This window comes from Lampris incognitus, chromosome 15, assembly GCF_029633865.1.
Source record: "Lampris incognitus isolate fLamInc1 chromosome 15, fLamInc1.hap2, whole genome shotgun sequence".
Taxonomy (NCBI): domain Eukaryota; kingdom Metazoa; phylum Chordata; class Actinopteri; order Lampriformes; family Lampridae; genus Lampris; species Lampris incognitus.
In genome coordinates this window covers 16356516-16366616 of record NC_079225.1, presented here as the reverse complement: position 1 = coordinate 16366616, position 10101 = coordinate 16356516, and positions in this window count along the sequence as shown.

Sequence of the window (10101 nt, the reverse complement as noted above, 5' to 3'; positions counted from 1 at the left end):
TTAAATTGCTTGAAAAATAGTAGTACAGGTGTTAAAATGTTAATTTTGGTGTCAGTCGTTTCTTAACAGACGTACTAACATATGCAATGCAATAATATCTCAATTGGGTCTTTATCTTGACAGAATATAGAGTTTAAAAACAGGCGGTCATTTTGACCGCCCACGGTCGTTCTAATAGTTTTTACGTTCCGGTCGTTGTTTGTGACTGTTTCAATGTTTTGTTTTTTTTGTTTTTTTACATTTCACGTTTTAAAGGCCTTGTTACGTTTGTTAGATGAGCAATATGTTTTCCGTTTTGTTTTTCAGGTAATATTTTCACTTTTTCAATTTTGCTATTCAAATTCGACCATGTCTCTCTGAAGTTTGAATCGTTTAAAAATAGTATCATAGTTGTTAAAATGTTAGTTTTGGTGTCAGTCGTTTCCTAACAGACAAACCAATATATGCAATGCAATAATATCTCAATTGGGTCTTTATCTTGACAGAACATAGAGTTTAAAAGCAGGCGGTCATTTTGACCGCCCACGGTCGTTCTAATAGTTTTTAAGTTCCGCTCGTTGTTTGTGACTGTTTCAATGTTCAATGGGTATTTCCGGTTTTTTTTTTTTTTACATTTCACGTTTTAAATCCCTCGTTACGTTTGTTAGATGAGCAATATGTTTTCCGTTTTGTTTTTCAGGTAATATTTTCACTTTTTCAATTTTGCTATTCAAATTCGACCATGTCTCTCTGAAGTTTGAATCGTTTAAAAATAGTATCATAGTTGTTAAAATGTTAGTTTTGGTGTCAGTCGTTTCCTAACAGACAAACCAATATATGCAATGCATTAATATCTCAATTGGGTATTTATCTTGACAGAATATAGAGTTTAAAAACCGGCCATCATTTTGACCGCCCATGGTCGTTTTAGCAAGGAGTGTGTGTGTGTGTGTGTGTGTGTGTGTATGTGCCTATGCAGCCCCCGTTTCTAAGTCTCTCTCAGATTACATATATGTTTAGTAAAATGGTAAATGGACTACATTTATATAGTGCTTTTCTAGTCTACTGACCACTCAAAGTGCTTTACAGTGTACGCCTCACATTCATTCATCCATTCACACACACACACACACACACACACACACACACACACACACACACACACACACATTCATACGCTGATAGCGGAGGCTGCCACGCAAGATGCCAACCTGCTCATCAGGAAGTGTTCAGCGTCTTGCTGGCTATGGTAAAACTGGCAAAACTGGCTATGGAGGATGTGTAAAAGTGATACCACTGTGAAACGCTATGTGAAAATCATACTCGACAGCACTGTGTGTCTGGGATCCACAAGCTCCCAGGACCCAAGGTGGGCATCCAACACAGACACAATTATCATAAAGGTCCAGCAGAGACTCCGACACCTCAGAAAGTCCAACCTGCCTCAGGAGCTGCTGATTCACTTCTGCACTGCAATAATCCAGTCTGACCTCTGCACATCCATCAGCGTCTGGCTTGGATCGGCCACCAAAAAGGACAAGGACAGACTACAACGGACAGTCTGAACTGCAGAGAAAATAATTGGTGCCAACCTGCCCTCCATTCAGGACTTATACACCTCCAGAGTCAGGAAACGGGCTGACGACATCACTGCAGGCCCATACTAGGAGAGAGAGAGAGAGAGAGAGAGAGAGAGAGCATGCATTAATATGTGTAAGGGTACGGTCACACATGCGTGAAATTAACTTTGGTGAATCAATCAAATCCTACTTTATTCAGACACATAGGTCCATATTATATAAAAAACAACAAAAATACAACACAGGACAACAACACAAAAATACAGCTACAACAGCAGTTCATCAGCCCACAATGATTAAAAGCTATACATACATCTGTTCCAATGTCTCCAGAAACAAGAGGAGTACCTTGTGTCACGTTGTGTAGGCTCCGTTAACAGCATGATAATTAAATTCTTTGAATCAATTAATCAACACATACATTTGTACATGAAATTCCTCGACACAGCATGAAAAGTGGGAACGTTACTAGTCACGAACGCGTGATTTGCACTTGTCCAGCTTGGAAGCTTGAGAGAGCGTCTGAAGGCATCATTATATGCTCCCTGCAGCTTTTTCCATTTTCGCTTTGCTGTAATTGCACCACAAGTGGGCTGTATAGAGTGGAGTACAGCAGGCCCTAAACAGAGCAGTTTTTAACCTCATCTGCACGCATAGGAAATTTGCGTGCCAGCATATCGGCTTGTGCATACAGTTTGCAACAGTGGCGCTGCACATCATCGTCGTCACATACAGTGCATCCGGAAAGTATTCATACCCCTTCACTTTCTCCACATTGTGTTATGTTACAGCCTTATTCCAAAAGCACCTAAAGGACTCTCAGACCATGAGAAACAAGATTCTCTGGTCTGATGAAACCAAGATTGAACTCTTTGGCCTGAATGCCAAACGTCACGTCTGGAGGAAACCAGGCACCTCTCATCACCTTGCTAATACCATCCCTACAGTGAAGCATGGTGGTGGCAGCATCATGCTGTGGGGATGTTTTTCAGCGGCAGGAACTGGGAGACTAGTCAGGATCGAGGGAAAGATGAAAGGAGCAAAGTACAGAGAGATCCTTGATGAAAACCTGCTCCAGAGCGCTCAGGACCTCAGACTGGGGCGAAGGTTTAGCTTTCAACATGACAACGACCCTAAGCACAGAGCCAAGACAACGAAGGAGTGGCTTCGGGACAAGTCTGTGAATGTCCTTGAGTGGCTCAACCAGAGCCCAGACTTGAACCCCATTGAACATCTCTGGAAAGACCTGAAAATAGCTGTGCAGCGACGCTCCCCATCTAACCTTACAGAGCTCGAGAGGATTTGTAGAGAAGAATGGGAGAAATACCCCAAATATAGGTGTGCCAAGCTTGTAGCTTCATACCCATGAAGACTTGAGGCTGTAATCGCTGCCAAGGGTGCCTCAACCAAGTACTGAGTAAAGGGTGTGAATACTTACTAAGTACATGCAATATTTTAGTTTTTTATTTTTAATAAATTTGCAAAAATTTCTACAAAACCTTTTTCGCTTTGTCATTATGGGGTATTGTGTGTAGATTGATGAGAGAGAAAAAAAGGAATTTAATCTGTTTTGGAATAAGGCTGTAACATAACAAAATGTGGGGAAAGTGAAGGGGTGTGAATACTTTCTGGACGCACTGTAGATCATTCCTGATGATGTGACCCAGATATCTTACTTTGTTCACCACATTTAGCGCTTGGTCTGCCATGAGGAATGGAAGAACATTTTGCTTCTCATCCTCCTTGGCTTTAGCAATCATGACAACTCTCTTTTTAGAGTGAAATGTAACGTCATGCTGCACACCATAACCTGAGCAGACTCTGAGCAGTTGCTGTAGGCCAGCACTATAAGGAGACAGGACGACAAAGTCATCAGCGTACATCAGATGGTCAATAAGGCTATCCCCCGCCATACAGCCGGTCTTAACACTCTTAACTTTTTAGAAAGATCGTCCATTTACACACTGAAGAGAACAGGCGACGGTATTCCACCTTGTCAGACCCCACTGGTCACTAGGAAGGATGCAGATATACACATACTTACCCCATCTGAGTTGCATGGTTTAATGTGACTACCCAAAGTGCAAGATCCTTATCAAATAAGACGGGACCCCTCGCTCTTGTAGTTTAATAAACAATTTACCGTGATTAACTCGGTCAAAAGCTTTTGACGCTCCCAGAAAACACGTAAATACTGTAGTGGTATGTCTTCTGTACTTACTAACACCTTCCTTCAGTAAATAGATGCACAAATCTGTGCCATGTTTATTTTTAAAACCGAACTGACTGTCAGTCGTTACGTATTCTTGAAGCCTATCCAAGAGAATTTGGAAAGTATACAGATGAGGCCATAGTTCTGTCAAAACAACTAAATTGCACAGTAGCAAGGAACAAATAATATTGTTGCATGTTATTGTAGTGTAGTGTGGATTGTAATGGCTTTGGATAGCTATCTTTTTTGACTAATTGTATTTATTAGGCCGTGTGATGGCCTGGTGACCTGTCCAGGGTGTCTCCCCGCCTGCTGCCCAATGACTGCTGGGATAGGCTCCAGCATCCCCGCGAGAGCAGGATAAGCGGTTTGGATAATGGATGTAGTATGTATGTTATTGTTACCTGGCTCTCTCCATCTGGCCACCTAACCCCCCCCCCCCCGGTGTAATTCGCTCAGTGATTCCCCCCTCTCCACCTCAAGCTGATGTGTGGTATTTATCGGTATACTTATATATGTACCTTTTCTAGATCCCCCTATTTTATTTCATGTTATTTTGTTTTTTATTTATGTATTCTGTCTACATTTGTATTGATAATGGAAATATTGTGTCCTGTTATATGGCTTATGTTTCCTTTACGAGTTATTGTATGTTTTTTTGAATGTGTGTCAATAATAATAATAATAATAATATTAATTTTAAAAAAAAACAGCTGGTATTGTACAACATTGCTCATGAAAACTACAAATGGCCCCAGAAGAGAGAGGCTGCCTGAGTCTGACTGGCAGTGAGTCAGGAGACAGGCACTGAGCAAATGGGACATTTATTAATAACATCAATTCATATCTCGCGGCATACAAATATAACTTGTACACCGATGACCTTCCTCCGTATTTGTCTATGACACTATGATAACATGTACAAGCGAGACAATTAAGTGAAAACATTTATTCCTCTTCCTCTGGGCTACAGAGCACATTTTCCCATCGCAAAACCTCCAACTGCTCATGTCGACAACCAGAACCGCTCAACTGGACCACACACCAGCAAACTGGTTTCCGTGTGCGGCACATCCTGCACTGCCCACATTCAGCACAACAAGATAACAGTGTGCGGTTTAAATAACACCAATATGTACATAATTTTTTTTTAACGAGGCTAAGGCTTTTATTTGTAAATTATATTCTTCTATTATAATAAAACGTTTCACTGCATTTTTATTTTTCATAACTTTAAGGGCCTTTGTATGAGCAAGAAACGGTGAAATACACAAAAGTTGGGTTTCACTTTCATACATTTTGATTTGTGTGTGTAAAATTTCCCAAAAATAAGAATGTTGTTGACCAAAAAGTCACCTTTGCTGCTGTCCATGACGAGTCCACAAACAATGTCCATCCATTATCCAAACCGCTTATCCAACTTGATGCGGGAGCCTTGGGTAAAGCCAGTCATGTACATCAAGCCATAACGTTTCTGCATACACACATTGGGAAAATAAATGGTCAGTCATTTCAGTACCATCACAAAATACACAATTATTGGTTTCAATTCCAAATCGCTGTCATAACAATTCACTGGATGGATACACTCCATTTAAAATGGATTTCCTTTGCTTTGGGATTTATGGGTAATTTAAGATATTTAGTTCATAACGTGTGAATAGTTCTTTTCGAGTAGACTTGTAATACTGAGTTTCTGTAAGATACCACAGGGTATGAAGCGTTATTAAACATATCTCTGATTGTTTTGTTTGGGATTTTGACGTCATTAAAATCACAGCCTCCGACTAAAAGCTGTGGGAGACAAGGGGTGATAGGAGTAGACAATGTTAAAATTCCTATGATTAAACATATAACAGATTTGGAGATTGCTTTCGTTATAGATTTAGATATGTTATGATTGCCAATTAAATCATATTTAAGGCAGGCATTTTCATCCTTTCTTTGTATGCACCTGGTCCTATTGTTCTAATATGGAAATGTCATTGCCATGTTGTTTGCACATTTGAAATTGTTGTTAAATAAAAAAAAAGAAAGAAAAAAGATAGTATCTTTGTGCGAACTGTACCATGGCACCATTGCTTTCGGGGAGCTCACTTCTTTCTTTTTTTCTTTTTTTTTGCGCGTGCCTCAAAGAAAGCGCCGACTGTGACCCCGTTTACACTTGGTTTTAAATTGCGTTTGGGGCGCTCGGATCAGAAGTGGACAGCGATCGCCGTTTTCACCTGTGTCAATTATGCGTCTCCAAATGCGTCCTGCTGACCACTGATCAGATTCCGTTACGAAGAAGAAGGAGGAAGAAGAAGATGATTATGATGATGATTTCCTGTTACGTCCTTGTCCGGGACGCATCAGGGCCCCTTAGTGTTTATACTACAAAAGATATGTGGTCAAATGCGTCCCAGACCACCTCGGCAAGTGGTTCGAGTAACCGGTTCACAAAATGTTTTGGTGGTCTCTTACGCTCGTATTTAGCGCTGTCCACTTGTCATACGATCGCAAAAAAACCCCCAAACAAAAACGCATTTTAAAACCAAGTGTAAACGGGGTCTATGACAGGGAATGTGAAGGTACCTCACCCGCATTGCATGTTGCGACGGGGGCGCCATCTTGTTAGGAGCGCGCTCTGTTAGGCATGTAAAAACATGTAAACAAGAGCCGTAACAAAGCAATCTATCAGCGATCTGTACATTGAAAACACTCAAAATAAATGTATTTAGACTCGTGTAATGTGGACTGCCTTTATTGTTTTGTAGTTCCACATTGCCTGGATAAGGTGAACCATGCGTTCAACAACAGCAACACATAATACAACATAATCAGTTAATGACCACATCATTATGCAGCGTAAAGTGAAGAGAGAGGTGGCAAAGGCAAAGCAAAAGGCGTATGGTGAGTTGTATGAGAGGTTAGACACTAAGGAAGGAGAAAGGGACTTGTACCGATTGGCTAAACAGAGGGACCGAGCTGGGAAGGATGTGCTGCAAGTTAGGGCGATCAAGGATAGAGATGGAAATGTGCTGACAAGCGAGGAGAGTATGCTGAGAAGGTGGAAGGAGTACTTTGAGAGGCTGATGAATGAAGAAAATGAGAGAGAGAGAAGGTTGGATAATGTGGGGATGGTGAATCAGGAAGTGCAGTGGATTAGCAAGGAGGAAGTGAGGGCAGCTATGAAGAGGATGAAGAGTGGAAAGGCAGTTGGTCCTGATGACATACCTGTGGAGGCATGGAGGTGTTTAGGAGAGATGGCAGTGGGGTTTTTAACTAGATTGTTTAACACAATCTTGGAAAGTGAGAGGATGTCTGAGGAGTGGAGAAGAAGCATACTGGTACCGCTTTTCAAGAACAAGGGCGATGTGCAGAACTGTAACAACTACAGAGGTATAAAGTTGATCAGCCACAGTATGAAGATATGGGAAAGAGTAATAGAAGCTAGGTTAAGAGGAAAGGTGATGATCAGCGAGCAGCAGTATGGTTTCATGCCATGAAAGAGCACCACAGATGTGATGTTTGCTTTGAGAATGTTGATGGAGAAGTAAAGTTACATTGTGTCTTTGTGGATTTAGAGAAAGCTTATGACAGGGTGCCGAGAGAGGAGGTGTGGTATTGTATGAGGAAGTCGGGAGTTGTAGAGAAGTATGTAGGAGTGGTGCAGGATACGTATGAGGGAAGTGTGACAATGGTGAGGTGTGCATTTGGAATGACAGATGGGTTCAAGGTGGAGGTGGGATTACATCAAGGATCAGCTCTGAGCCCTTTCTTGTTTGCAATGGTGATGGACAGGTTGACGGACAAGATCAGGCAGGAGTCTCCATGGACGATGATGTTCGCGGATGACATTGTGATCTGTAGCGAGAGTAGGGTGCAGGTTGAGGAGAGCCTGGAGAGGTGGAGGTATGCACTGGAGAGAAGAGGAATGAAAGTCAGTAGGAGCCAGACAGAATACCTATGTGTGAATGAGAGGGAGGACAGTGGAATGGTGAGGAAGCAAGGAGTGGAGGTGACGAAGGCATATGAGTTTAAATACTTGGAGTCAACTGTCAAAAGTAATGGGGAGTGCAGAAGAGAGGTGAAGAAGAGAGTGCAGGCAGGGTGGAGTGGGTGGAGAAGAGTGTCAGGAGTGATTTGTGACAGAAGGGTATCAGCAAGAGTTAAAGAGAAGGTTTACAAGATGGTAGTGAGACCAGCTATGCTACATGGTTTGGAGACAGTGGCACTGATGAAAAGACAGGAGGCGGAGGCGGAGGTGGCAGGGTTGGAGATGCTAAGATTTCCCTGGGAGTGACGAAGAAGGACAGGATTAGGAACAATTATATTAGAAGGACTGCTCAAGTTGGACGGTTTGGAGACAAAGCAAGAGAGGCAAGACTGAGATGGCTTGGACATGTGTGGAGGAGAGATGCTGGGTATATTGGGAGAAGGATGCTGAATATGGAGCTGCCAGGGAAGAGGAAAAGAGGAAGGCCAAAGAGGAGGTTTATGGATGTGGTGAGGGAGGACATGCAGGTGGCTGGTGTGACAGAGGAAGATGCAGAAGACAGGAAGAGACGGAAACGGATGATCCGCTGTGGTGACCCCTAACAGGAGCAGCCGATAGTAGTAGTAGTAATAATAATAACAATACATTAAACTTATATAGCGCTTTTCTAACACTCAAAGTCACTTTACATTAACCGGGGTGAAACAAGACAACAGATAAACATAACACAGACATTCAGGGGTGGATGGGAAGGGGGGCTACGAGAGGGAGAAGCGGCAGCCGCACACGACGCCAGCAGTACTCTCCCACTTGGACAGATACAAAAGGGAAAGAAAAACAAACATCATAAATCACAGATGAAGTCTGAAGAGGTGAGTAGTTTATGAGTGAGTAGTTAGTGGTTAATGACCACATCAAACAGGCATCAAAACCAAACATCCCAGTGTGCTACGATACGGCCAACTAAAGCAGGGCACAGTATACTCTGCATAGTTCCTCGGCACAAATAAGCCATGGATAGGTCAGACAGCAAAACGGCCAAAAAACACACAAATGCGTGAACATGAAATCAAAAACAGAGCATGCCAGCCCGCCTACGAGGGACTGAGTCCTCATCAACAACAGTTAAAGTCGCCCATCACATACAGATGAGCACAACCATTTCTGGGTACAATTAAGCCATCAAATGCGAGGGTCAGGTATCAACAAACCGGCCTATAACAACACACACATGCACGAGCATTGTAAATACCAAGAGAATCAGGCCAGGCTGCCTACCAGGGATCCAGTCCTCATCAACACCCATCACATGCACTACAGGGCCAACAGCGAATAACACAGTTCATTGGGAATGACCCTCACCTTAAAACAGAAGCGACCACGGAGGCCTGGGATCAGCTGCCTTTACTGTTCGTCCAGACGCCCACGATGTGGACTGGCGATGGCCTGATTTCATCCGAGATGCGATAAGGGACGTTGGGTCGAATCTCTCCAAAAGGGGTCCATTAAGAGCCACAAAAAGGAGTGACGAGAGGCTCTTTTCACACAACCTATAGTATTGCGGGTCTTGCTATCAGTGTTATTAATTGCAGAAACCCCCCTCTCACTCAGATGAGGTGGGAAGGTGTGTCCTGCTTGTTGTACAAAGCTTTTCCCGCGTTTTGCCTGGTGCTTCATCTCCTCAGCCGCCTCTCTGGCTGGCTCGCCAAGTGGTTCAGCACTCCCAGCGAGTGTGGTGGCATCAGCGTCGGTTGTAGAAGACCCCTCTTGCTCTGGTTGCTCTTCGATTTACTTAGATTTTTTTTTTAGTAAATCCAAAATTTGCGACTAAGCTCCCCTTTTTTCTTTTTGACATAGCTATCTGTAAAATAGAAATGAATAATGGCGTTTTGGCGCGCAGACTGAGTGGGACTAAGAGTTTGTTTTTTTTCAGTTTGTTTTTTTCTGGTTGCGCCGCCACGCTTCGATGGTGAAGGCAAGAACTGCATGCATGCCGGTATCTTTATTAAAAGTGAGTTAGTGATCCTCATGTATGACTCATGCATCAGTGATAACTTGGTTTTACGCATGATCCATGATGATGAAGACACAGAAAAATAGAAATGCATAACATATTGTCAATATTTTAGAGACCCCACCCCCCACCCCCCAAATTTTTTTCTTCAAAAATCATGTTTTCGGGGGAACTCGTGTTTTATTAAGGGGCTCCCCCTGGCTCCCCCCACAAGATACGAATTTCGCCTCGGGTGGCGATGATCATTTGCCTGCATTCACGCAGGCGTGACCGCAGCCTTAAGCAGATTTGTCGTGGGGTGCATTCATTGGACCTTTTTCAGGGGCCCAGCCATTTC